We start from the raw sequence: 26,282 nt of genomic DNA, 5'->3' as shown, positions 1-26,282 counted from the left end.
AAGAATATTTCATGTATTTCCTAGGCCTGAAATACATCTGTCTACTTAGTTTCTCTCTTTTTTTTTTTTTTTTCCCCAGGGAGAAAGCTCTTTTGCCAGGTGGCTCAGAAATTCCAAGATCAGGTAAAAAAATACCCAACCAAACAAATAAACACAGAGCAAGATAATACTCTATATTCCTTCTAAGAAAAGGGGGCCCATTTTTATGCACAACTCATAGTAAACACAAGACAGAAAGAAAACTCATCCTGAGAATCTGAGGTGATGAATATCTGGTTGCTGCTGTCTGATGAATGTTTCTAGACATATTCTATGTTTTCTGTATATATTGCTATTTTAATTATTAAAACCAGCAAGCTTCAATTACATCAAGACAGAAATGAGCATATCAAATCCACATCGTGAGAAGCAAACTATTTCATGTTCACGTTACTTGGAGTAATATTTTAGGGGCATTAGTACTGGAAGCATTTCTTATGGGCAGAAAGAGCCTTCACACTACAGTGCACTGAAACAGTGTGGGACTTTCATTCTACAGTTAGGTCATGCAAACACTTTCACTCAGCATTCAGTACAATCTTATTACAGTGCCTCGGTATGGAATGAATAAACAATGTCAAACCTGGATAACCACCAGGTTAGAAACGTTCCCCACATTTATTCCAGGTGGGTTTTGTTTTAAAACTTCCAGAAAAAAAGTAACGAATTGATATGACTGAATCGGATACAAAGGTGTAGTGGTACAGCATAAAACTTTCTTGAGCAACTTAGAACTAGTATTTTCATTTTTCTTAATCTACAATATAGAAAATTAAGTCACTGCACAAACTGTGTTTGAACAGGGCCTATCAAGAAAGACTCATGGAAGTTACTTAAAAAGCTTGTTAGGAGGTAGATAATCTGTTCAAATATTTTTGTTATGAATACCATACCAATGTTCAAATTCACTGAATGAAGGAGTTATGTATATTTAACTCATGTATCCCATGCAGACAAGTTTTATGTGACCAATGAAATATTTCTGATAGTCTGCACATTTTACACTTCATTTTAGCAAAAAATAAAAAAAAAAGGAATAGGTCAAAATAGCAGAGTAAATACAAGTTTAGTTATGTAGGTCCTTGATATTTGAAATTATGTTCCAAGTAGATTACATGCATTCTGCAGAGTTCAAGGGAAACTTCCAAAAACTGCACTGAACTGTATTATTTCTCAGCAGAAAAGGAACAGACAGAGAAAGGGAGGGGATAGAAAAAAAAAAAAAGAGAGGGATAAGACACAGCATTTTAAACTCCAGAGAACTACTGCCTAAGTGAATATAAGCAGATGCCTTTGTATTAACAAGGATCTCCTGTAAGAGTGTGTTAATCCACTCTGGTCACACATATTGCAGACAAGAGGACTATCACATAATATGGCAGAGTCCAAAGGTTCAGAATCTTGAAGTGGGAAATGGCTAAAAAGCTTCCAGCTCACAAAATATAATCTTAGGCAGGCAGGGTAATTCACTGCACCTTGTACCTTTTATGACAACTTAAAATCATAAAATCATTTAAGGTGGGCAAGGTACTTGAGATTATCGAGTCCAAAGTCTTTTTGAATACTTCCAGGAATGCTGACTCAACCAGTCTCCTGGGCAGCCTGTTCAGGTGCCTGACAACCCTTTTGGTGAAGAGATCTTCCGAGCATGCAATCTACTACTTGATTAGTAGCTTTCTGAGAAGGTTTTGCTAGAACCTCAATATAGGCTATATAAAAAGCTGAACCAGTCATGGTGCATTTATGAAGAGAGGAACACAACCTTAACAGGTAATGGAAAACAAGCAGCAATAAACTTCATTACCTAACTCTACCAAGAGTGAAAAAAAAGGTTTTAATTGTAAACTATTCTAGGGAAACATAAAGGAGCACATTACATGTCAAAAATTATATATATAAATAAATGTAACAAACTACATGACCCGTGAGCAACTAGCAATAAAAATAAAATCAGGTTCAGCCTGCTACTTACAATCTAGGAAAATCCCTTTGTCTCAAGGACAAGGTCAAAAGAGGTGGTTGATAGCTTTGAAAGATTAGAGGCTTTTATTAGGATATAAAAATCAGTAAGACAAACGTCAGTAGGTTAGATTAATAACCAAGGTTAAACAGTTTGGAATGCCTGTGGGATGTATGAAGAAATACAGTTAGCTAACAGGAATAAGAGGTCCTTGTGAGACTCAAAGGGCCAGGATCACAGGATTCTTAACTCATATAAACCATAAATAATAAATCAAATGAATCACACCATTGACTTAAGCTTTCCTCAGGAAAATGATTTCTCTACTTAAGAGTACTCTAAGAGGGAATCCCTGTCCCCCAAATTAATTTCCTCTTCTCTGTTCACTGCAGTGTCTCCCTAGTACACAAACTGACACAGATGCACTATTACACCATCGCTTTAGCAGAAGTTTCTCAAAGGAGCTACACCCTGGTCTGAGTGCATAGATAGATCTTGGGATTGAAGGATTGACCTGATTAAAGCAGACTAGACTTCTCCTTGTGGGAAGATAAGAACAAAACCCCACAAATTCATCTCAAGAGAGCTGAACCATTCCAGCTTAAATAAAAGAATAAGGCCATCCGCTCCGATAAAAGTTTGCGTTGTCACAAAAAGCCACTGCCTCTTACCTGGGAGGCTGTGTCAGCACTTGTGTCACCAATTCTTCATCATTATGGTGGCTCCTCCTCAAATGCCACCCATTAAGAGAGCCTATGTCAGTATCCAAAACCCTTCAACTGAATTAGTCTAAGTTTCTACAAAACTCTTTGTAGCCACGAATTACAATATGTAAATTATCGATTCACATGAACAAATCAGAAATAGTAAAAAAAAAATAGAAGTGATGGAAATCAAACCCCTATACTAAAACACAATCTGAACGAGATTTATTCCTCACAGAAGTTATACTTCCTTACATTACAGGTCTGGGCTCTTCAAGAAATGAAAGTGAAACAGATAAGGAACTTCAGAAGTGAAACTTCAGTATTCTATGCCAATAATAGGAGGCTTAAAAAGGAAAACAAGGGGGTTTTGAGTGTGCATGCATACATTCAGAGGCAAATACAAAGGTCCACTTTTTCTTCTGAAGTATGGAAGATGAGATTTGTTAGGTTTTGGTGGGGGGTTTTTTGTTTGTTTAAGTTCATGTGCATATGTGGTATATGAAACACAGAGATGCACAAATATTAACTTTGCCAAAGTAGAGAGGAATAAAGAATGACCTTATTCCATTCCAGTTGAGAATTTTTTGAAATTGAGGATGCAGTAATTGCAAAACTGCCTGATTCCTGAAAAAGTTTCCACTCATCAGATTCCCAGCTGATTAGCAGCGTGCAGCATATTCATTTCCTTCAGCAGATGCTTCCGATGTTCGTTACCAAGAATTGCTGCTGGAGTACTGCTCTGGTTCCAAAAGAGGCTAAGCAGAAGAGTTCAGCAGACACTTTGGGAATAATATAACTGAAAATACTATCAGCACCTAGCACTCTGATAATCATCAGTGTATTTCTTTCCACCCTCTATTTAAGAGGCTACACAAACACTAAGTCAGACAATCTGTTGGCAAACAACCATAATGTTTGCCACTGGATCTCCCTAATGACTGCTCTTCCTATCAAAAAAACTGAACTAATTCTCCCATCCTCTCATGAAACACTAAGACAGTCTCCTTTAGATCTCAATCTGCTCAAAACATGAACACTGTATTCACATAAGCCTTCAAAACACCTACCACATAGCTAATAATCAAGTTACAATATCAGCGAAGGACAACGACGACTCCTGAAGTTCTAATAAAATTTCAAAGCCAAGATGAGGAAGAAAACTGCATACTAAGCTATTTTATTCAACAAAAGCAAAACCAGAATGAACTTGTTGGATGATGGCAGCATACAACACCAAAAATGTAACCCCGTAAATGAATTTTAAAAAAATTAATTTCAAAGTTGAAGGGAAACGAGCACTAATAAAATCCCACATATTATTTCAAGCACAGATGTTAACAGTATAAAGCTTTCTTTTTTATACAAGGGAACAGAACGGAATCTGGTTGGAGGGAGATGACTGAAAAATGGAGAGCAATTGTCTTTATTCAAAGTCATTTAAAGAATTCAGAACACTTCATTATTTTGCCAGATTCTATTTCATGAAGCAGATTAAGGATTTTACATGATTTCCACCCAGTGTTGCTGGCTGCTTCCCAAGTTTTAGGCAGTTCAGTTTGGGGAGCTTAAACAACCTGATCTTCTTATATTCAGCATTCAGTCACTTTGTCTTTCAGCATCTTTTCAGTCCTGGCTGTATAAGCTGCCTTCCTCCGGGACAGCAAGATGGATTTATCACCCAGAAAAGAAGAAGCATATGTTCTTATTTAATCCTTATTCTGTTCGTACAAAATAAATCCATATTCTACAGAAGAGCAACAGAAAACAGTGTGCACACATTAAATCATGAAGCATAGACATTCTTTTCACTAAACATACTGTTCCATGGCTATTTTAAGAGTAAACTACTCCCTACATCATCTCATACAGGTAAAGATCAGGAAGCAGTAGTGAAATTTACCTTGTATGCAACAAAACCACCAGAAAAAAAAAGGTGAAGGTTTTTCTTCACCTACTAATATGCTTGGTACAACCAGCACTAATTATGTGAACTGTGGGTGCTGCAGCAAGGAGAGTTTCTCATGAAGTACAGTCAGAGTCATTACAGAGAGATGAAGAAAGAAAAAGGTAAATCACCCATTCAGACTAAATTGAACTTCGTGTCCCCAGGCAAAATGGTTTCAATAATAAAAAACAAGAACGAACCGGTTCCTCCTTTTCTGAAAGCTTTTTATGAAACTGCGAGAAAGTATTTTGAAAGAACCGAGATCACCTCATTGATTTAGGAGCAAAGACATACCTACAGCCTGCAAACGACTTTAAACGCTGTCCTCCTGAGGACAAAGATTAGCAGACTGAGTACCAGTGATTCCCTCCACCCTACTTGCATTTTCTACACACAAAGCTGTTTGTTGAGATAAAGCATTTGCACAGCACTGAGTCTAAATTCATTCCTGTATTGAGGATTATGAGTCATGCTGGAAAAGCTATCATACTATTTCATGGGGACAAGGTGACAGAGCTTTTCAGACAAATAAGACTGTATAATAACAAGAATTTTAAAAGTGAGCCTTCATTTAAAGAGTATTCTATCATTGCTGCAATTATCAAGAGAAATTGATGTAACAAGACCTAATGCAAGAATGGAGAATTCATTTTCTCAGGTTTGCTGACCACAATACCAGAAAGAAAAAAATATTCTCAAAAGATGAGATGATTTTGTACCACATCTGAAAAAGATGGAACTTACAGTCCTTGTGTTAACAGGGAGAAAAGCCTCTACCAAGATTTACTTCCTCAAAACTAAATGATATTTATTCTCCCCTAAATATATTAAAAAGTAAGTCTACCTTAAACAGCTGCTAAAACTCAAGGGAGACAATAAAACAGACCCCACAAATACTTGTTTAATGTACGTCCGCACACCTAGACAATCACATCAGGTCACTCCCTGCTTCTCAGAGACAAATCCCTGCGATCAAACCACAATATGATGTTGATGTGTAAGAAATAACGAACCTGGCAAATGAAAAGCACTGTTATTTCCAGCTCAATGAATCTCTGGTAAAAAAAAAAAAAAAAAAAAAGAAAGTAGCAGACATGGCAGCCCAAGGCAAATTTGGCAAAGAGATGACAGCTTTCAGGAACCTTTTTCTCAAATTCACTTCCTAGAGGTTCACAAAGCACTGGAGAGGGAACAAAACCAGCAACCGGGTGGAACCGAGAGCTGGTAAATGGCATCGTCAGGGGGAGAGATTTCAACAGACTCTCGCCCGGGATTCATCCTCCCACCCACCGCACCGCCACCCGCGCTCGCCAAAACCTCCCACGGCCGCTCCGTCCCCGCGGGGCGCGCCCGGGGCGGGCACCGCGGGGCTGCCGGGGCCGCCCCCTCCTCCGCAGACCCCCCTCCCCTGCCCCGCCGGGCCGGGGGGCGCCGCCGCCGCTCCCCGAAGGTCGTTCCGCAAGGTGACGGGGGCGGCCGGGCCGCGACGAGCACGGGCCCCGCCGCGCCGGGGCGGCTGCGGGGCGATGCCCTCCATCCCTCCCGCTCCGCACCGGGGGCGATGCGACCGCGGCGCTGGGCGTCTGGCGAACGAGCGGGCGGCCCCCTCGCCGGCGCGGCGACCCCCGCAGCGGGGCTGGGCGCGGCGGCGGCAGCTGCACCCCCCCGGTCCCCGCAGCCCGGCAGGGTCTCGGCTCACCTGGTGGCGGTGCCCGCAGGTCCCCGCGCCCAGCGCAGCGCAGCGCCCATGGCCGAGCGCGGGCGGAGGCGCGGCCGCGCCCGCCGGGGGACGGGCCAGGCGGGGGCGGGCGGGCGCCGGGGAGCGTCTGCAAAGTGCCGGCCGCGCTCGGGGAGCGGGAGGAGGGAGGGAGGGGCGGGCGAGCGGAAACGCCTGTGACAGGCACAGGCAGAGCGAGGGAGCGTCTGCAAAGTGCGCGCCCGGCGCGGGGGCGAGGGGAGAACCTCCCGGGCACGGGGATGGGCACCGGGAACGGGGATGAGCAGGGGCACCGTCACCCGTGCGCAGCCGCCGCGGTGAGTCCGCGGAGGCGGCTCCCGGCCTCCTCTGCCTCCTCCTGGCTCGTCCTCCTCCGCAAATTCATGAGGTCAGGCGCGGCTCCCGACTCTGGCAGCGATGCGGTTTTGTCCGCGGTAAGCGGACGCATTGCATCAGCCAGCGTTTTACTGAGCGTTAGACACAGGTATTGTTATTTATTCATCCACTTAAGAACTCTCTACAAGCTCCTAAAAGTTCACTTCTGAGAGCCATTAACGCAAAAAAAGCTCCTGTTTTTTGCAATAAGATGACTCTGTTTTGTAGCGGCGAGACGGTCTCTGTTTAGCACAGCTTCAGAACGGTCTATTTTCCCAAGCCTCCATAATGGCTAATAGAAGCTGGGTGACACCTCGTGGCCAATCCTGCTCTCTGGTATGGATAGAGGCTTCTTTCACTAGGAGAAGATCAGATCAAGATAAAAGTGAAAAAAAAAATGTTTCTAGTTACCTCCACAGCCTAATATAAGTTAAAGGGAGATACGTATAGGTTATAATCAGATGCAGAACTCTAATCAATGTCTGTTACATATTCTTCACATGCCGTGAATCATCCAGAAAACGTTTACCAAAAAAATAAAAATCATGTAAGCTAGTATGGTTTTGGTGACAACTCACAAAAATCCCAGCTGGTGTTCAGTGCTATTCATCTGGGGTTTCTCCACACAGGACAGAAAATGGTGATGTACACAATGCATGCTGAAGGACACTTGTCTGCACCCACAAGCATCTGCAATAATGCTGTGCAATCTGGAGTTTAAGTTTTCACCTAGCATTATGCTGTTCCTGGTTGGAAGCGCTTGCTGGCATTTAATGAGAGGTTAGGGATTTGAAAATTTTACAAGGAGTTGAATGATCAAAGCCTTGGATATCTTTCTGTGTGAGATGGGTAACTTTTAAAATTATCTGCTGTGGCTTGTGGAACAGGCTTTTGTCACAAGGAAACAAAACAGGTAAAATAACAGCAACTACAGCACTTTCCATTTATTATGCTTTTAGTTTACATAGCTCATATGCAGTCACTTTTGAGTTTTATATGTTCTGATATAGAAATATTATATATCAGAAAATATCAACAGTAGTCTCTTAACAGAGCTCTTACTGAAGGGAACAGCAGCCCTCATTAGCCAACAGTTTTCAAACTGGATCATACCAACCAGATCTTCCTTTCAGGAATAGGAAGTTACATGGGATATTCCACAGTATTTATATCTGACATAGCTAAAAGGAAAAAAAAAAAAGGGAATTTATGAGCAAACTGTGTACATCGATTAAGGAAGTGAAAGCTGTGTAGGTGAGTGAGCTCCCTGCTCAAGAAGTGTTTCTTGAGAAAGATTGGATTCTTACAACATAAGGAACAAGAGACTGAAAGAAGAGAGAACATAAACCCCTGCAGCATTAAAGTTTTAGGAGAATCTGAGAGCAGTAGAACACTTACATGTTTGTTCCTCATTTTAGTGTACGACAAGTAGGCCACCAATTATTCAGATTTAGCTGTCTCAGGCCTGTCCCACATTTAAAGCTTCACCCACCTTCTTGCTCATTCTCTGCCTGTGGGAAGAGAGTGTGGGTGGAGGCCCCAGGTGAGGCTGATTAGGACCATTAAGGCCTGTTATTGCAATCAGAGCCCTGTTCCTGGCATCTCACCTTGCCTGTTTTTGCATCTTTCCAGCTCCAGACTCCATGCATGTACTGATCCCATCATCCTTGGGTGCAGAGAGGAATGATTACAGAAGCAATTAAAGAAGATGGCTGATACCTCTGCTGATGTGTGAGAACACTCAAACATAGCATAAGGCTAGGACTGAGCCCCTTAGCTATTTCTGTTAATAGAGAACTTTTGGGCTTATTGTGAGGTGTATCTCATTAATGAGGAAAACAATTATATTCTGGTAGAGACATTCAATATATCAGCTACTGATACTGTTTTCCTGCTTAATTTTATGTCCAAAGGTGGTGGACAAAGCCCTGCCCTGAGTGGATAACAAAAACTCCCTTGATTTTGTGCCAGTCGCAGCTGTGGTAAAGAACTCAAAGAGATGAGGTGAAGAAGTCACAGCTATAGTAACTTCAGCTTGCTTACTGTGCACTCAACATAAAGGACAGAAGTGATCCTTAGAAGACATTGAACATATTTTGGACTTTCCATGTTGAGAGACCAATTCTTTGGCACATCTCTATACTGAATTTTGGAGAATTCTGATTGTGGACCAGTAGTGGATGATAACCTAAACATTAAGTGCACAGAAGTCACCAGTGCTAACTCCAGATTTGCTTAATGTCACCTTTAAAGTAGCATACTTGTTGAATTTTCCATCTCTTTTTGTTCAAAGAATGAACTACTGTAACGTGGAGAAACGTGTCTATAGCATAAAAGAATTCTGTAATTATTGACAGGCCATACCTACACAAGCCTTTCCCTAGTGAAGTATGTGAAAGCTGTGTTCCCCTTTTGACTTGTAACACTGTATAACAAAATTACAGCACACATATAAAATATAGTTTGCCTTTCCTGGTAGAAAAATCTGTTATTACAAAATATACATTATTAGAGAATATAGATAGAGAAAATACTTTTAATATAGAAATGTCTTTCTTTTGAGGTGGACTACATCTCACATACCTGCCTTTGTTCTGGTTCATATCCCCATCTTGTCTCAGGTAGACAGACACAGTGTTACATCATGTTATACTTGTATTGCTACAGCACCAATCACTACAGCACCTGGGATAGGAACTAGAGACCATTCACATTATAATCTTCATCTCTTTTAAAGCCCCCTTGCCTGTTTTCCCTCTATTCAGAGTTTCTTTTATAACCCCTCCATATGCTCCTCTGAATAAAGGATTATTAGCTTTGCAGATAGTAAGTGGACTCTTTGGTGGCAGGCGGAATATTTTATTATTAATATTGAACATGACTTCAATAAAACAAAAAAGGAGAAGAGGAAAAAGAAGAAGGTAAAACTGAAATTTGAACCAGAGATAAGATAAAAAAGACCTTCCTGAAAAGTATCTTTGCCTGTTCATAGCCAAACACAATAAGCATGTCTTGAGGCTTCCAAGATATGCTTTTAAAGCTTTCTGTTTGATGTCTCCCTCAGCTTTATTGATACAATTGAATTTACTGCAAAATGATAACTGACTCAACAGTCAGCATAGTCTCCTCTGTGCTGGAGATCAGAAAACTCATGTGTTCTTGTTCAAGAAGGCGCCTTGCTTTTTTGTTTGATTGCTCTGATTTCTAAGGACCTCATCTATATTTTTTGAAATACAGTACAATATACTTCTGAAGAGCTGCCATATTCAACCCTAGTAATATTCTGATCACAAAGTGATATTTTGAAAAGTCACACTCGCTCTCTCTTTTGCTTCTTAATCACATTTCAAAGTTGCTGTAGAATAACCTTGGTTAAACTCTGATTAAATATCAAAATGTTAGGAAATAGAAAATGTTCCTGTCCTTTCCCCATATTCAGGCACACACCACCCCCCCCTGGTTTTAACATGAGTAAGAGTTTGCAGTTAGGCTTTAACTGCACCCTTTTTGCCAAGGTTTTATGGATATTGAAAAGTCAGATTTTTAAAAGGTATCATTATCTCTGCCCAGTACAGAAAAAACTCCCAAAAGCCCCCAACAACAACAACAACAAAATGCAAACAAAAAACCCCTACCCAAAAGAAAACCAAACAAAACCCCCAATTGCACTGTGGTTGTGGACAGTGTAATGTAGTGCTAAATTTGAAATACAGAGTATCTGGTTAGATCTCTGCTACATTATTGCAAGTGTAACAAAGGACTCCAGGTCAATGCCAAAATGAAATTATGAAGTTAATTATTTTTCAGCCTTACCTTAGTTAAATGTATCTGGTTTTCTGTTGTTATTGGATACCCAAAGCAAACACTAGGATCCAAATAATCCTTATTTTTGAATCTGGTTTTACAGTTTTAACTGGTCTATCAGTTGTGATTTCACCATCAGGCCAACTGCTTTAGGTAACAACACATCTAGGAAATACACTATCTCCTATAAATCTCCAGAACTTTTGACAGACTTCCCAATCTGGATATTACTGTTGCACATGCCTGTAACTTTCTTAAGTAATCCTTGATTGTTTTTTTTTCTTTAAAATATTTTATTAACTTGTTAATTTGAAACTCAGAAGTATGTACACACTCAGAAATGTATCTTATCTTTACTCTCCATTAGCAATAAATGCATTATCACACAAGGGTGAAGAAAACACATCATGTAGGCAACCACTGAAATTGGCATCTTTTCTCTGTCAAGTAGCCAGGTGACATTTCACTTATGGAAACTGTTAAACCAGAGCATTAACAACAGATTCAGTTTACTTTCTATCTACTTAAAAGAGAACTGTTGTCACTATTTTGGCAATTAATGTTTAAAAGTGGGAGGCACTTGATTTATAAGACATTAAACTGGAGTCTGCTTTATAAAGCTAGAAGGGACTGATTATAAAACTTCACAAAAAAGGAAACGATTTTTAGCAATTTATGAACTGTGACAAGAGTGTCTTGCTTCAATGGGCGGTAGATGAAGCTGCTGTTATTAGAAACAAACTCACACTGTGAGATATAGATCATCAGTTTTGAACACTCTTTTCTCCTCAGTCCCTCAAATGAAGGAAATCTTATGTAGGGTACTGATTCACCGCAGTGTATCCCATGCCTGAAATCCTGGAATATCTTCCAGCACCAGGAAATTATTTACAGTAATTCATGACTGTTATTTACAAGATTGGCAATAAAAATGGGAGTTCTTGACTGTGGAATTACCACATGAGTGCTTACTTTTAGGCTTTTGGCTGGTTAAGCAGATCTAGTAGGTCCCCTTTCACCTAATTTAAAAATTGAAAAGGTTGAGAGTCCTGTGGTCAATGAAATACAGGGTCATGTGTATTTATATTTTATTAGTGTTATTAATAAAGAAAAAAATCAGGCTGGCTAAGGTCTGAACAATACTGAGCACGTGTTTGCATTGTTTGGTGGTGAATGAAAGTTTTGGTGGAATTTTAAATGCTAAATGATAAATGTAATTTGTAGGTTGCTCTAAATGATGTCTCCTTGATAGGGATTTAAAGTATCATCTGGAAAACTAATCTAACTTTGGTGAGAATCTTTTAGGTGCTTTCAGTTGTCTGGAACTGCTGGTGTTTTTCAATCTGTGGTCCCACAAAGTTTGTACAACAAAGACTATACATGCAAACTTTCAAGCACTGTGAAAGTAACAGAGCAATGCTTATCCATCTGGAACTTCAGTGACCTCTAACTCTTTTCATGGTGTTACTGAACACTTCTGGAAATAGAGTATCTGTGAATAGGATTCCTATTGCAAGAAAGAGGAAAGCACCTTTAATTTTATGTTTTTATGGGTTTGGTGATTGACTATGCAAAATTTAGGCCAAAGTCAATATTCACCTAACATATTTAGAAATTTCAAAATACAATGGAATTATTAATTTGACTCTTAAAAGAATTTATTAAATTAAATGTCTTCATTACTTACTAGAAGGATAATCACGTATTCTCTGTCCTACCATTGACTTCATTCTCCTCACAAATCTTGTTATTTTAATATATTTAATTGTTCATTTAATGTATTATTTAATAAAACCAGTCATCAGTGGAATATTTTACAGTGAAGCTTAAGGAAATCACTTTCTAACGTGCCAAGATCCCAGATCGATTCAAGGCTTTGTAAATGTGACAAAAATCAACTTGAACTGCAGTCAGAAAGGAACTGGGATCAAATGTGGAATATAATGCATTGAACTTGCAGCAGTTTGTCCAGTTTAATCAATGTTATCTCTGTGTGAAAAGTCTGCTAGAAAATGTGTACATACTTTTTCTTCTGGAATTCAGATCTTCAGTGGATTGTCCAAACACTGAAACAAGCCTACATCTTTTTTTCCCTTACTCTTTGCCATCATTATAAAAAAAATCAACAGTCTCAAGAATATTCAAGAGGACAGTCTCCAAATCCATTTCTCCTGTCATTCCAGTCTTTGACCCATACCAGTCTCTGTGGACAGGAAATATTTAGATATATTGGTTATCCCTGGAGGTACATCCCAATGTTAAGCAGCTGCAGACAAGCTTTGAGTTTCCTAGTACAACTGAGAGCCTGGAATTTTAACGTGTTCCTAATTAGGTCCCTTGCTTCCAGTGGCTTTCCTCCCTGGTCTCCTTACACATTCTAGAATATATTTCTCAAAGGTAATTGTATCTCCTTGGACATAGATGCCTAACAAGCGTGAGATCCAGGGAAAGGTTGGGTGGCTCCATCCAAGTGTGTGGAACTGGATATTGACCAGTTTTACAGCCGAGATACTATTTCAGCATCAAACTTCTAAGTCTCATTTGTTGCTAGAGAAGGATCACTGCACAAAAGGTTCATCAGCCCAGGTTGGAGAGGTGTGACTGAGAGTTTCAGGTTATAACCCACTGACCCGAAGCAGCCTCACATTTGCTCATGGTAGAGGCCCTAGAGGGAATCATTTAGATCTTAGCAAGCTGGAAAATGTGTCTGTCTAGGGGTGGCAGTGAATTACCTTTAATTTACTGTGTGTGATCACATTTTTTCATTTTTAGGTTACCTATGTGGTTTAGCAGAGTTGCAAGTGATTTAGGATATGCATGCAGTTTAAAAAAATCTGGCTAAATAATATACAAATTAGTGTTTGAAGTGTTGTTTTTTAAAAGTCATTAGGACCTGGGCTTATTGACAAGCAACAAAGACAAATATTCAATCAGAAGAGCCAGTGTTGAAAGAAATGTCATCTTTTTATGTATATTACAGGGAGGTAGATCACTGAGATACAGGGTGCTTGAAGGAAATCAGGTATTTTTCATGTGCTGGCTAATTTATCATTAGTCATTGCAGGTTAAGTTACATCAATCTGTCAGATTAGGTAGATGAAATATTGACTTTAATAAATCTAATCTTGTCCTTGCCAGCTGGAGCTGCAGTTTTAAAGGAGGGATGGTACCAATAGTGTAGTAATTACGAGATCCTATGAGCTCAAACAGATGTAACTGCAGATGATTGTGGCAGACATCAAGCAAGGTTCAAACCGGTTCTTCCTTCAGGAAGAACTTGTAAAGCGACCACAGTTTTAGGCCAGAGGCTTAGATGCTCTGTGATGCATTGGTGAGTCTTTGATAATTTTCTGAAGAGCACTAGATTGGTCATTTATTGTAAAGTTGCTTAAAAACAGTAAAGTGCCTTCTGAGGATAAACACACAACTTTTAATTGTCTACTTTATATTGACATTCCTAGACTTTTATATCACTGAAAATCCCCAACAAAACCCTCTCTGATGAAAACATTCTGTATGAAAACAGCTGCTAAAATAGAAACTAATTTAACAGCAAATTCTGGACAAACAATATCTACACTTGTAAATGTAGAAGCTTGTGGCATTTCCATTTTAGACAGCATGCATTTTTTTAGAAATACATATGTACTGCATTTGCTTTCATGAAAATTAATTGTAATATATTCATTTATATGTACTTACTAAAAAAACTCAGAAACTTTTTAATTTTCATGTTCTTACAAGTACAAACTTACAGCAATTATAAATAGAAAAGACCAGTCAAGGCATGTTTGTCCTGCTGCAAATGCAGAATCTCCCTTTCTCACACAGTGCATTGTTTTGCTAATGTTTCATTTTATCTGGCTTTAAGAACATTCCAAATGCTTACACTGTATTTAGCTTGACATATCATATTTCACTGATATTCTGGAAACTAACAGCTCTTTGCTCTTATGTCATTAATTCCTTAATTTTCAGTTTAAGGTAATCACTTTGAGTTGTTTCCATTTACATAACTCAGAATAATTCCACTCATGTATTTTTGATCTTTCAAATGTTTTGGGAAATAACACATTTTAATATAAAATACAAAGCTGGTAACCTTCATTAGGCTGTTAATTTACCCCTGAAAACGTACTTTTTAAAAATCTATTACAAATTTCTATACAAATTCCTTTTTCCTAACTGTTGTCTGGATATTCTTTTTTATTTTTCTACTTCTGCTCCTCTTTCTTCCCACTGATTAGGTTCAAATGCCAGCAGGGATTAGTAGCTGACTGCCTTCAAGGGAGATGTCAGATTTTGGATAAAAATAAGGGTTTGAAAGAATGGAAATATGACCCATTATGGGAAAGGAAATCCGAACTCACAGTCCTCTGACATCTCAATGATTTTTTCAGAGCTAGAGAGAGTTCAGATGGTTTGATGATCTCTGTGGGATATTCTGCATAATCTGCTGTCAATTACAGAAAATAATTACAAACTAGACTGGAAATCACGTAAACTGAGTTATTCTGAGCTCAGCAGATTGTTGAGCAGTAGGTCCAGAAATGCTAGAATCACAGGATAATGGGATTATAGGCTTTGACTAATTTCCATAAAACATCACTGCTGCTCTTTTGGACAGTGCTTTTCAGTGCTTATTTATGCAAAATACCACCAGGAAATATGAATAAAAGCAATATCTTCTTATTAGTGATTGTTAAAATTAAAGACTACTATTCAGAATTTACAATAGAAGAGCTGGTAAATCCAGGTCATGGACTCCATGACTGTTCCAAATGGCCCTTTAACATATGATCTCAAAATTTGCTTTGTCTTCCTCCTTAGTCATCTGTGTGAATTTGAAATCATCAAACAGCTTTCACATAAAACTTCAACAAAGTTAATGCCACAGATTCCAGCTTTTTCCCCTCTGTTTCAGTCTTCATTTTTGAAACACAGTTATGTTGCTAACCTTGCTTTTCAGTCTTGTTCTTCTTTGGCCAAATTAGATTTTGAGCCTATTAACTATGACAGTGTCCTGTTGAATATCAATCAGAAGGGAAGGGAGTCTGTCATGCACAGCATAGGAAACTATATAAAGGATGAGAGCATCCTTCACTTCTAGGTACAGCCTGATTGGAAAAGTGCAAAAGAAATGTTGCCCTTATGGGAGCCATTACATAATTGCTTATCGCATTGTGAGAATTTGCACCTTCCTCTGAGATGTAGTAAAGGCAGACTACCAGGCTTGATGGCCCAGTAGTCTGATCTGCAATGACAACACTTTATGTTCTGATATATGTGACCTGTCAGTGTCTATACTGAAAAAATAAAAAAATAAGTTGTTGGTGAGTGAAGACTAAGGCATGCGGAAAGAGATTTCTAAAGGAACAGTTCTCATTTGTCAGTATGCAGTGAACCACCACTGTGGAAACAAGGCAACAAATGGCAGAGCTCTATGTAGAACAATTTATCATAACAACTGGAGCTCAGTTATTTAGTTTTATTTAGTTAGTTATTTGAGAAAGCACTGCTATATGAAATAAAGCAGCTTTTTTAGGGAGGCAAAACTTAAATTGCAAAAGTGTTTAGGGTTGGAGTAATTAACAGACTAGTTGCAGTTACATAAATAGTAAAAATTTCTAAGTACTTCATGAAATAATACTTAGAATCCAGAAAAATTGATTGGTGTGTCTTTAGTAATGAGTTTCCTGATGCAAATGCATAAGGATATGTACGGAAGTTGGTCATGTGGGTGGTGTCTGGTGAGCATGGCTGGTTTTCTCTATGTAAAAGTTGTTAAGGGTCTTTGTTATTGGAAGGTGTGGATGAGTGGATGACTTGTTTGTTTGAAGAGCTGAGCTCTGTGAGATGATGAATGTTGTAAGGTCCTGTCGGCTCTTAGGACAGAGTTTTGCAAGGGCTCTAAATGTTAAAAAAACCAAAAGGCATCACTGTTGTAGCTGATTTTACTTTTGAAATGCTCCATTTCTGTTATAAACAGAACAAAATAAATCCAGCATCAGATAGCACATTCCTTAAGGACTGGCAGCTCCTGCTAAGTACATGATTTAGGCGGAATGAAGAAACAACAAAAATAAACTGCCTGAAAAATATTGCAAATACAACGACTGACACACAGTGTGTATCATTTAGGGCGTTGCTTTGGTACCCACTTTTCAGAGACCAAAAAGGTTCTAATTTGTCACAAGAGGTTTCCATCACATATCTCCTGTTTGATGTGACAGTCTGTTACTTCCTTTTGCATTGTTGTTGATTGAGTGAAACAGTTCATGCTACGTCCTGTCATGTTGTCCAACCATGGCTTCAGACTTCCCAAACACAGCACACAGCCGCAGGTTCTGCAAAGGCTACATACTGAAAATACTGCTGAAGAGGAGGGTTTGATTTTAACTTGTTCTAGCAGAAACTCGCCTTGATTAAGAAAAAAAAAAGTTAACTCTCTTCTGTCATAGAAAACACTATCATATTCCTTACAGGCAAGTACATTTAAAATGATAGTAAATGGGACAGTTTTACAATCTTTATTTTGAAATTAATGTTTTTACACATTATAATTACTTTAGGTACATGAATAATATATACAGGTACTATTGAGGAATCTGATCTGTTTGCTTTTATTCTTTCTGGATTTTTCCCACCATCTAAATTAAAAAATTAATCTTCTAATATATTGTTAGATCTTTTTTATTCTTCTTAATCTTTTTTATCACTCTACAAAGACACAGTAAAACCGCTGTTACAGAAGTCAGTGTGCGTAGCATGTTATTGCCTGGATTAATTGCCTGGGGCTGAAAACTGATGAATCTTGGATTTTAGAATAATGGAATTCAATGCTTAACTCTTCTGCAGAAATTATATATATGACCTTTGTCAAGTCAGTTTGGCCATGGTCCAGCAAAAAATTAAACATTTATGCAATTAGAAACAGACGTTTATTTATTTGAAGGGGCATCAAGGTGTTAATTGCACTGTGCCTCTGATTCTCTCTTCTTCTTACTTTTTACAGTTTAGATAGTAAAAGCCCAAGTGTATATAAAAGTGTGTATAAACCATATCTAGAACAACAGAGTTCCTGGTCCCTGCTGATTTCAAGGAAATGCTCTTACACATCCTGCTCACTGCACTCCCGTTGACCCTAATGGAAGTGTTTGCATGAATAATTTGAGCTCTTTGTATAATTACATAGGAAAATGGTATTGCCCTGGGAAAAAAAGGAATGGCTCCGCCTTTCCTTGCAGGATACACGTTCTTCGTTGCAGTGGGTTTGATCTCTCACTGTAGCCTCCTATTCTCTGACCTCAGTGTCAAAAAGCTTCCTTTTTGTTGTTGGGTTTCCTTTAACTTGTTCCCAGATGTCTGATGCAACCAATGGCAATAAAAAAAATCAAACAAAGAAATTTAGAAATCTATTAAGAGGCACAGAAACAATTCCTGGAGCTGTCCATTGGCTTAAATAACTGTATAAGTAATTTGCCAAAAGACATCTAGTGGACTCTTTTAAAAGTGAAATCAGCTACAGCAGTGGTGTCTTTTTTGTTTGTTTTTCCTGTCTCATTATCTCAATGAATACATTGGTTTAGTGCTTTCTTGTATTATGGATGTACATGCAGTTCAGACCTCTGCAAACCCTAAGGTATCAGTTATTAAGGAAGGAGTGAATATGCTAGCTGAGTATGCACCATAAAATGTTATAGATGTGCTAGGAAGTATTTTCATAAATATAAAACCAGAGTAAAAATCAAGAAGTGAAAACTAGTTTAAAGCTCAGGTAAAATGAGAGGTGGTCTGAATTGTCAGTAAAATTTTCACAATTCATGTTTGCAAATTTAAATTCAGTGAACAGTTTCTATGGTTTTCAACTACACATACTGAGTGCATCTCTAAGAAGATGCCCGAATTTGGTGCAGCGAGAACTCATCACAGTTAGAAGTGTCCATTAGTAAAAATCATTATACACTTACACACATGTGAGTCCCTGTTAATTTATATATATTTATGCCTTTGGAACAATAGTGAGACAAAAGAAATGTATGAAATTAGACTAGGCGAGAACAAATTCTTTACACCTCAGCAAATAATTTGCCTTTGTGCACCAGCACTCCAGTTTCATGCCTTTCTCTTGAACCTCTTTGTAACACGGTCTGTAATACTCAGCTGAAATAGAAGCTTCCCTTCTGTGGAGGAGAATTCCCTTGCAAAGCTGGGTTTATTGGCCCCCCGAGGCAGGTAAGTCACCCTATGGGACAGAGATAAGGCAGTGCTTCTGGGTGGGCCATGCTGAAGGAATTATATCTGCAGAAGAAGATGGGGATGGGGAAGAAGGTCAGAGAGTAGTGAGTATTATTCCAAAAGGGTTTGCAAAGCAGACTGTGAATACTCCTGAAAGAAGTGCTGTACATCAATTCCCTATATGCTTTCCTTTTAAACATAAACCAGCAGTTCCAGTGGAGAAAGTTAAGTGCCTGAACTGAGCAAATGGCTCAAGATAGAGTTAAAAAAAAGGAAAAAAAAAAAAAAAAGGAAAAGAGTATGAATATAAAAATGGGGAAAAAATTAGATTGCAGGAAAATTGCATCATTCTCTCAAGTAGTACTATATGAATAGATGACAGCAGCAAGCCTCTGTATCTTCTAGACTTTGTGTATAAAGATGTATGTGCTGGAATATTGCTTACTATGGTAATTTTCTTTTGGAAATTGATCTAGTTCTAGGGTTCTGTTAAGGAATCAGTTATATACACATCAGAAAGCACTGATGCAAGTTAAATCTTCAGTGTCACAGTTAGGATCGAACCCATTGCCTGCTGTTTCTTTGGTATCCCTGCTTTGCTCCCCTCCTCCCCAGCTCTTTGGCACAAACTGAGATGTGAAACAGCATCCTGAGCTCCTAGAAGTGCTCTAAATTCATACTATTGTCATTAGTGCCTTCCAATGGAGTAGCCTTGCTGGCAATACAAAACCAAGGCATTCTTTGTCCTGTGAAAGATTCCCCCAAGCCATGATCAATCTAGGAAGTGCTGCTGGATCCATGGATGTTAATGGTTCCACGAGGCCCTGCATCTGTGTAGTACAGTGTCCCTGCTGCTCCTGTTGTCTGTCCAGTTTTTTTTAAACCAAGCAATCTCTCTTTCAAATACAGAAGATGCTTGACAGCCCCATTTTTTTTTTTTCACTTTCTGAGGCTAATCATGACCATTCTGAAATTTTCAAAATGCACTTTTGATTTATAACAGTCCTTCAGTTAATCAAACCCTGACAACTTTTATGTGTTTCCTTTACATGCTGGCAGCACTGACATGCTGTCCTTGAAAACATCTTTTAGTCAGCTGAAAGTGCATATGGCTCCTCTGCTTTGGCTGAGGCTTTGGAGGTGGGACAGAGTAAATTTTCTTCAAAGCAGCCCACATGGTGCTGTGTTTTGGATTAGGGACTAAAGCAGTGTTGGTAACAAACCAGTGTTTGGCTGTTGCTGAGCAGTCCTTGCACACAGGCAAGGCTTTCTCTTTTTCCTGCTCTGCTCTCTCAGTGAGTAGGCTGGGGCAGGGGGGAAAGAACTTGGGAGGGGATCCAAAATGACCGAAAGGATATTCCATGCCAGATAATGTCATGCTCAGCAGTGATCCCAAACTAGGGGAAGGGGGTTTTTGAGCAGGTGGCTATTGCTCAGAGACTGGCTGGGCATTGCTGTACTTGAGGGAAGTGGTGAGTGATGGCCTTTACAATATTTGTTTTGTTTTTTTTCTACCACTTTCAGTTATTAAACTGACTTTATCTGGACCGGTGAATTTTCTCACTTCTGCTCTTCCTAATCTCTCCCCCATCTTGTGGTGCAGCTGCTGGATGCAGTCAACCCACCACAAGAAGGAATTGGGAAGAAAAGGGTGGGGGACAAAAAGTACTGGGCCCTCATCATTACAAAATTTTATACTGTCTACAACATGGACATGCCCCTCTGGCTGGTCTACCATGACAAAACATTAGAAGCTCTAGACTCTCTTACCATATGATTTACCAGGGGGACTTCTTAAGAAATCTTACTGTGCTGGGAACCACCATATTTGTGGTTTGGGTTCTGTCAATGTATCTTGCAAAAAGCAATAGCATCTTATAGTAAAAAATAGTATATGACCATCATAGTTGGAGACCGGGAAGAGGTTTGAGATAAAGCATATTATATTTACAGAAAAGTACCTGTTAGATAATCGAAAAATTGGTATTAGTATAAGAATTATAAACATAATTGCTGAATGGCTTAAAGCATCTCATTTAGAATTAAAAAGAGATTATGCTGAAAGCAGAAATACAGTACTGGAGAAGGAATAATAGTGAATCTACTCTGTTGTGGTAGTAACCAGTTTTATTTTGTATTTTTGCTAAGAACTATGGGATAAAATGTTGCCCTGAAGATGGAGAAGACTGAATTTCCCGAAGGGACTTGCAAATGCCTGAGGAGTGCTAAACTACCTCGCTTGTAGAAATGCATTTCAATTTAGTAATATAAAATGCAAAGTCCTGATTTAGGTAGATAAAAAGAGTGTTTGCTCTCAGCTGGAAGATTACCTGTTCAAAATTCAGTAGCAGAGAAGACTCAAATTGGACAGACCTGACTATATGATGCAGCCCTGAAAAACAAATCTTTGCTGAGTTGAGTGAGTAGAGATGAGGGGACATGGATCCATCCTGTAAGAACCAGGTGCAATAACAGATACTGTTCTCCCTATATACAGGTACTCCTGTTTGAGAAGGATAAATGAATGCCATAATGTAAGCCAGAAAAAAATCTACAAAGGCCAACAGTCTAGGATGAAATCTTTTTATCCTGAAAAAACAGAAGTAAGATAACTTGGTTTGTTTAACTTAGCAAAGGCTTAAAGGAAATACAATTGCTGCATACGAATGTATTGGTTGAAAAACATCAGAGAGACAAAATAACCATTTACCTAAAAGGAAAATTTAGCAGAAGAACAAATTACATTTAGGCAGGAAATCAGAAATTTCTGAATGTCAGATGTTTGAGTGTCTACACTATTCTTCTAGCAAACATAAAGGGAGTAAAAATCCCTCTCTCCCCTGATATTTTTGGAGGTGTTCTTTAATATGTTTATGAAGGGGATTGCGTGACATAGCTGGCTGATAGCAGAGACTGAATTTGTTAATTTGGCAAGTCCATTCTAGTATATCACTGTATATATTGATAGTTTCTTTTGGGTGCCAGAAGAAGGAAAGCACAGTGTGTGAGGTGTATACAGGTACTTATACTCTCACAGAGAGCTGTCATGCTGTCAACATTACCTGTAATGAAGCCACTCATCACTCAGAAGGCTCCCAAATGGCAGTTCTAATTATTATAACTAATTCAGTTTTCCACTACCAGGAAGAGTGCCTTATCTTTAGTTCTTAGCATTTGGAAGCTTTTAGCCTAATCAACACGTTTAAGTGAAGTGTCATTTCATTGTCAGTTTTTCCACTGTTCTGGACCATCACATGTTTTGACTCTGAAAGAGTTTCAGTGAATTACTAAAATGTAATTTCAATGAATTGTCTAAAAAACATTCCACGCATGAAGCCCATGTAACCAGGAAGGCAATGGCAGCTTTTCCATTAAGTGTTTTAGTCAGACTTTCCCTTGGAAGGTAGAGTCCATCTTAGAAACCCCAAGATCCATACACAATGGCTGAGGAACTTTTTTTTATGTAGAAAAAGATTTTAATTTAGACTGTTCTCTGAAGCACCACTGCTTAGTAACGTTCCCAAAGTCACTTACTCTTAAATATACAAAGAGGGATTTACCTAAAAATACCTGAAAATCCAAGGTGACTAAGCACAAATACTCTTGACTCACTTGACTCACCATTACGTCTGTTTACTAAATTCAGTGATTTTTGTGAATGCCTTTCAGAGGGCAGCCGATGTGAGGCCTCCTTAGCCTGACAGACAGGGTTCCAGAACTGACAGTGTGTCTGGGCTAAGGTCTTAGTAAAGTAGCACTCTGAAAATCCTCAGAAATGTTCTTCTCTTCAGTTATGTGGAGGACTCAGAATAAACTTATGAGTGCATAGGCAAGCAACTTATGCTGTCTTGGTTCTTTCCCTGCTCTATAAAAATTAGTAAGACACAATTCTGTTCCAGGCATGGAAAAAGATATGCAACAATTGAAAAAAGACTTTACTATATGGATTTTACAGTTCCTATGTGGTTTCAAATATGTGCATTGTATGTTACCCCTACAGTTGTATTGCCTGGGCACGATCAGACTTGCCTCGAGTTCTCTGTTCCCTGCTTTCCCTGCTCCTCCCTCTGATTGGATGAAAAAGCTGCAGTGTGGAGAGAGCTACCATTGGTCCTTTCCTTTCCCAGTTTCCCCCCAGTTCCTCCCTCTTCTCCCGACTCCTTACTCCTATTTGTTCCCCTGGTTGTCTGTCTCATGCTCCACCCAATTTACTGGCACTTTCTACACCAGAACTTATATAAACCCTCGTGCATTCTCAATAAACAGCCATTACACCCGACCTCTAAGTGGAACTTGGGCCCTTTGGGCAATGTCATGGTCCCACTTCCCTCTCCCCCAGATCGTGGCACAATTCTAATAGAATGGTTTTCTTTTATATTAAGGTGCTCTGAGTGGAAGCACCATCCACTGTTCTGAAGTGGTTTATAAAAGGTGGAGCATGGATCTGAGGAATATAGAAGATGTTGCCTTTGTAGGTGCTTGTCATGAGAGTCTACAGTTTTTTCGTCTACTGGCTTTCCCCACCAAGCAATCTTGGTGATCAGGGCAAATTCATTAAAATCGATGTCTCATCCACTGGGGTAATTTGCTCATTAGATTAAGTTGCCAAGGGCAGTTTTTCTGGAGTTGAGGGAGAGAAGTAGTTTCTTTTAAGTAAGTAGTTTGGTGTAAATAAATGGTGTACTTTATCTAAGGGAAGAAAGAACATATAACATGTACATAGAGAAGGTGAGGTTATTGAAAATACAACCTTAACTGTAAAGTAAGAAAATACTATCAGTGGCTGTAGTCAGGAAGCACAGTGCTGAACAGACAGAACAAAAAATTGACTTGTAAATAGGTCTTTGAGAGGTTATAACTCAAGGTACATGTATTATTCAAGAAGCAATAAGGCCTGGAATCTCCATTTGGAGATAAATATTTCATTGTGCAAGGCACTGCACAGGTAAAAATACAGGGGGGAGGGGTATACATTCCCAACCACCTTTCAATTTAATGAGAGAACTTATGCAAGAAAGAAACAATGGGACTGCACCCTAACACTGACCAGATTGAAATGATGTTTAAGCTGTTGGAAGACACGGTGGTAGCTTTGCAATTTTAGTTCCTCCACTTCAGTGTTTCATATCTCCTGTAAGTGAATCATATCTTTATTTTCCAGAAGGTACCTCAAAGGATGAGCAGGTGCAAGCATGATGGGAGGTTTCAGGCTGGTCATTTGCAGAATTCCTATTCCTTTTAGGTCAGATTTTTTAGACAATGAAAGTTCACATCTATTAGTTTTCATCTATTTCAATATTTAGCAAAAATTTAAGTGGGATATCTTGCTTTTTGAGTCTTTCTAATGCCAGGGTGCAGCTAACACAGTGAGAGTCGGATGTACAGTGACCCTGCAGAGTCTGATTCACCTGCTCATATGCTGCTCTCTCAATGTTTTGCATGGATATTTGTTGGAGGTGCCCCGATGGAGACCTACGAGTGGTGGAGAAAAGTTAGTAAAAAGAAATCAGAAGAAGAGGAAGAAAAAATATTGGAATGTACTTACACCTTGGTGCGCTGACTGTGACTGTTGGGACCACGAGAGTGTTTGTTTCAGCATGCATTTACTCCATTATGCAATTGTTTTATTATTAGTATAATATATTTTATTATAAAAATGTGTTATTCCCAGCACTGTACCTCTGTTACCCTTTTTTGTGTTTGTTCGATGTAAGCCCTTTCCTTATTCATTCTACCCTGCTTCACCTGTTCTACCCAGAGACAGTTTCCCATTTGTCCATGTTCAGACAGTTCCACCCCTTGTTGCTGTAGTTTGCCACTCCTGGAATACTCCTCCCACTCTCCACCCTTTGTTCCAGAAAAGTCCCTAGTCTCCCTATAAAAGCCAGCATCCATGTTTTATAAACGTTCATTCTGTGTCACACCATGACTACGAGCAGAGTGATCCTTTCTGGGTCTTGCATTAAGAGGGGTTACAGCTCCCCTTCCATCAGATATTTTGCTAAGAACAGCCACAGAGATAATCCCGCAGCCAAATAATTTAATCCTGGTCATTCATTTTGTAGCCTCCTGAATGATAAAAGTACAAATGAATATCAAGACAAAAGAAGGTGAAAGCTTTGGTTTTGGTTGCTTCTTTTTATTCTTTTCAGCTACTGTTAAAAGTACCTTAATATTCAGCCCAGACAGCAGGGATTGTAGTTTAGTAGACATGACAATGGACTGTAGATAATCTACAAAAGCAGCATAGGGTATCACTGAGACCACATTCATCTATAATAATTAATTCAGGAAAATTACAAACCAGTAGACCACCTCAGTGGTAAATACCAATCTTTGACCCACAAGCTATTTCTCTTAGTGCACTTTAACAATAACTTTGGATCATAATTTGAAAATAACAATATTAAGAAGCTCTATACTCCCTCTCAACAGTCTCTGGGAATGGTCCTGGTGAATTACTTACTTATTTCCACTGCCACTAATGGGCTTCGCTCTGTCCTCCAGAACAAGGGGCAAAGCTGTTCCGCCCACCGGCTTAGGGGAAAACCCTAGAGACACATCTCCAAGCCGCTCCCAGCCCACCCACAGGCCCCCCCACTTCCACAAAACTCTCCAAGCTTCACTGGGACTCACCACGGCGACGCAGGGCGCAGTCCCACCCGCTGCGGGGAGCCGGGCCCTCTGGGCAAAGGCAGCTGGGCATGGCAAGCAGCGGCAAAGAGGCTGCCGCCCTGCTTACAGGGGGCTCCGGCCGCTGCCTGGACCAAAAGCGCCCGGGACACCAGGGCACTGGCCCCGACTTACAGGGGGGCCCTGGGCCCAAAGGCCTACGGAGGCTCCTCCTCTCCGCTTCGGGGGCACCTGACCCGCTCCCCGCTAACGGGGCGGTCGCCCCGCACAGGCTGCCAGCTGAGGGAGCGCAAAGGCTCCCAGACCCGGACCCTGCTTACAGGCGGGTCCACGCCCAGGGAGCCACGGAGCTCGGCCTTCCCCCGAGGACAGGGAGGGCACACGCCCAGCCCCACGCCTGTGAAAGGGTGGGGACCCCACGGGACACCCGCCTGGTTACAGGGGGTCCCTCCAACCGCCCGCCGGGCACGGGGGACGCACAAAGCCCCGCTTACGGGGCCGTCCCCGAGGCCCGGCACTCCCAACGGTGGCCTGACGGCCTAGGGCCGGGGGGACAGGGCCCCAGCCCTGAGGACGGGCTGGGGGGATCACGCTGGCACATCGCCAGCAGGACAGGCAGCCCCGCAGCGCAGGCACACGCCCAGGCCCTGGCTACAGGCGGGTCACGGTGCCTGCACCGCCACTAACGGGCTTCGCTCTGTCCTGGGGAAGAAGGGGCAAGGCCGGGCCCCCTCTCCGCCCGCCGGCTTCGAGGGCGCCTCCCGGTTGCTGCACAGAGCCCCTCTTTCCCTCCTGGGAAGTCTACGCTACGCTGCCTACGTCTCTACGGGGGCTACAGGAGGGACCAGCTCGCTCGCTCACTCA

The 26,282-nt window shown here is 40.3% G+C and overlaps 1 protein-coding gene and 1 long non-coding RNA gene across 4 annotated transcripts in view; both read right to left on the bottom strand.

Moving 5' to 3' along the window:
* The window catches only part of MGAT5 (alpha-1,6-mannosylglycoprotein 6-beta-N-acetylglucosaminyltransferase), a 121,315-nt gene extending 114,829 nt beyond the window's left edge, over positions 1–6,486 (bottom strand). For 2 of the 3 annotated variants that reach the window (XM_051810272.1, XM_051810275.1), the window contains exon 1: positions 6,351–6,486. The gene's annotated coding sequence lies outside the window, so the exon portion shown is untranslated. The remainder of the gene's footprint in view (positions 1–6,350) is intronic. The other variant, XM_051810274.1, reaches the window with a different exon arrangement.
* A 1,213-nt stretch (positions 6,487–7,699) lies between these two features.
* LOC127481260 (uncharacterized) lies at positions 7,700–25,350 on the bottom strand. Its single transcript, XR_007908167.1, has 3 exons — positions 24,194–25,350; positions 8,142–8,526; positions 7,700–7,924 (listed from the first exon to the last, which is right to left on the bottom strand). It is a non-coding gene; the product is annotated as an uncharacterized LOC127481260 (long non-coding RNA).
* Between the last annotated feature and the right edge of the window lie 932 nt (positions 25,351–26,282).

The sequence above is a fragment of the Manacus candei genome, unplaced genomic scaffold (assembly GCF_025592945.1).
Source record: "Manacus candei isolate 608988 ecotype Guabito, Panama unplaced genomic scaffold, ASM2559294v1 h1tg000077l, whole genome shotgun sequence".
NCBI classification, from domain to species: domain Eukaryota; kingdom Metazoa; phylum Chordata; class Aves; order Passeriformes; family Pipridae; genus Manacus; species Manacus candei.
Note: the sequence above shows the minus strand (reverse complement) of the source record. Positions and strands in the feature narration are given on the sequence as shown.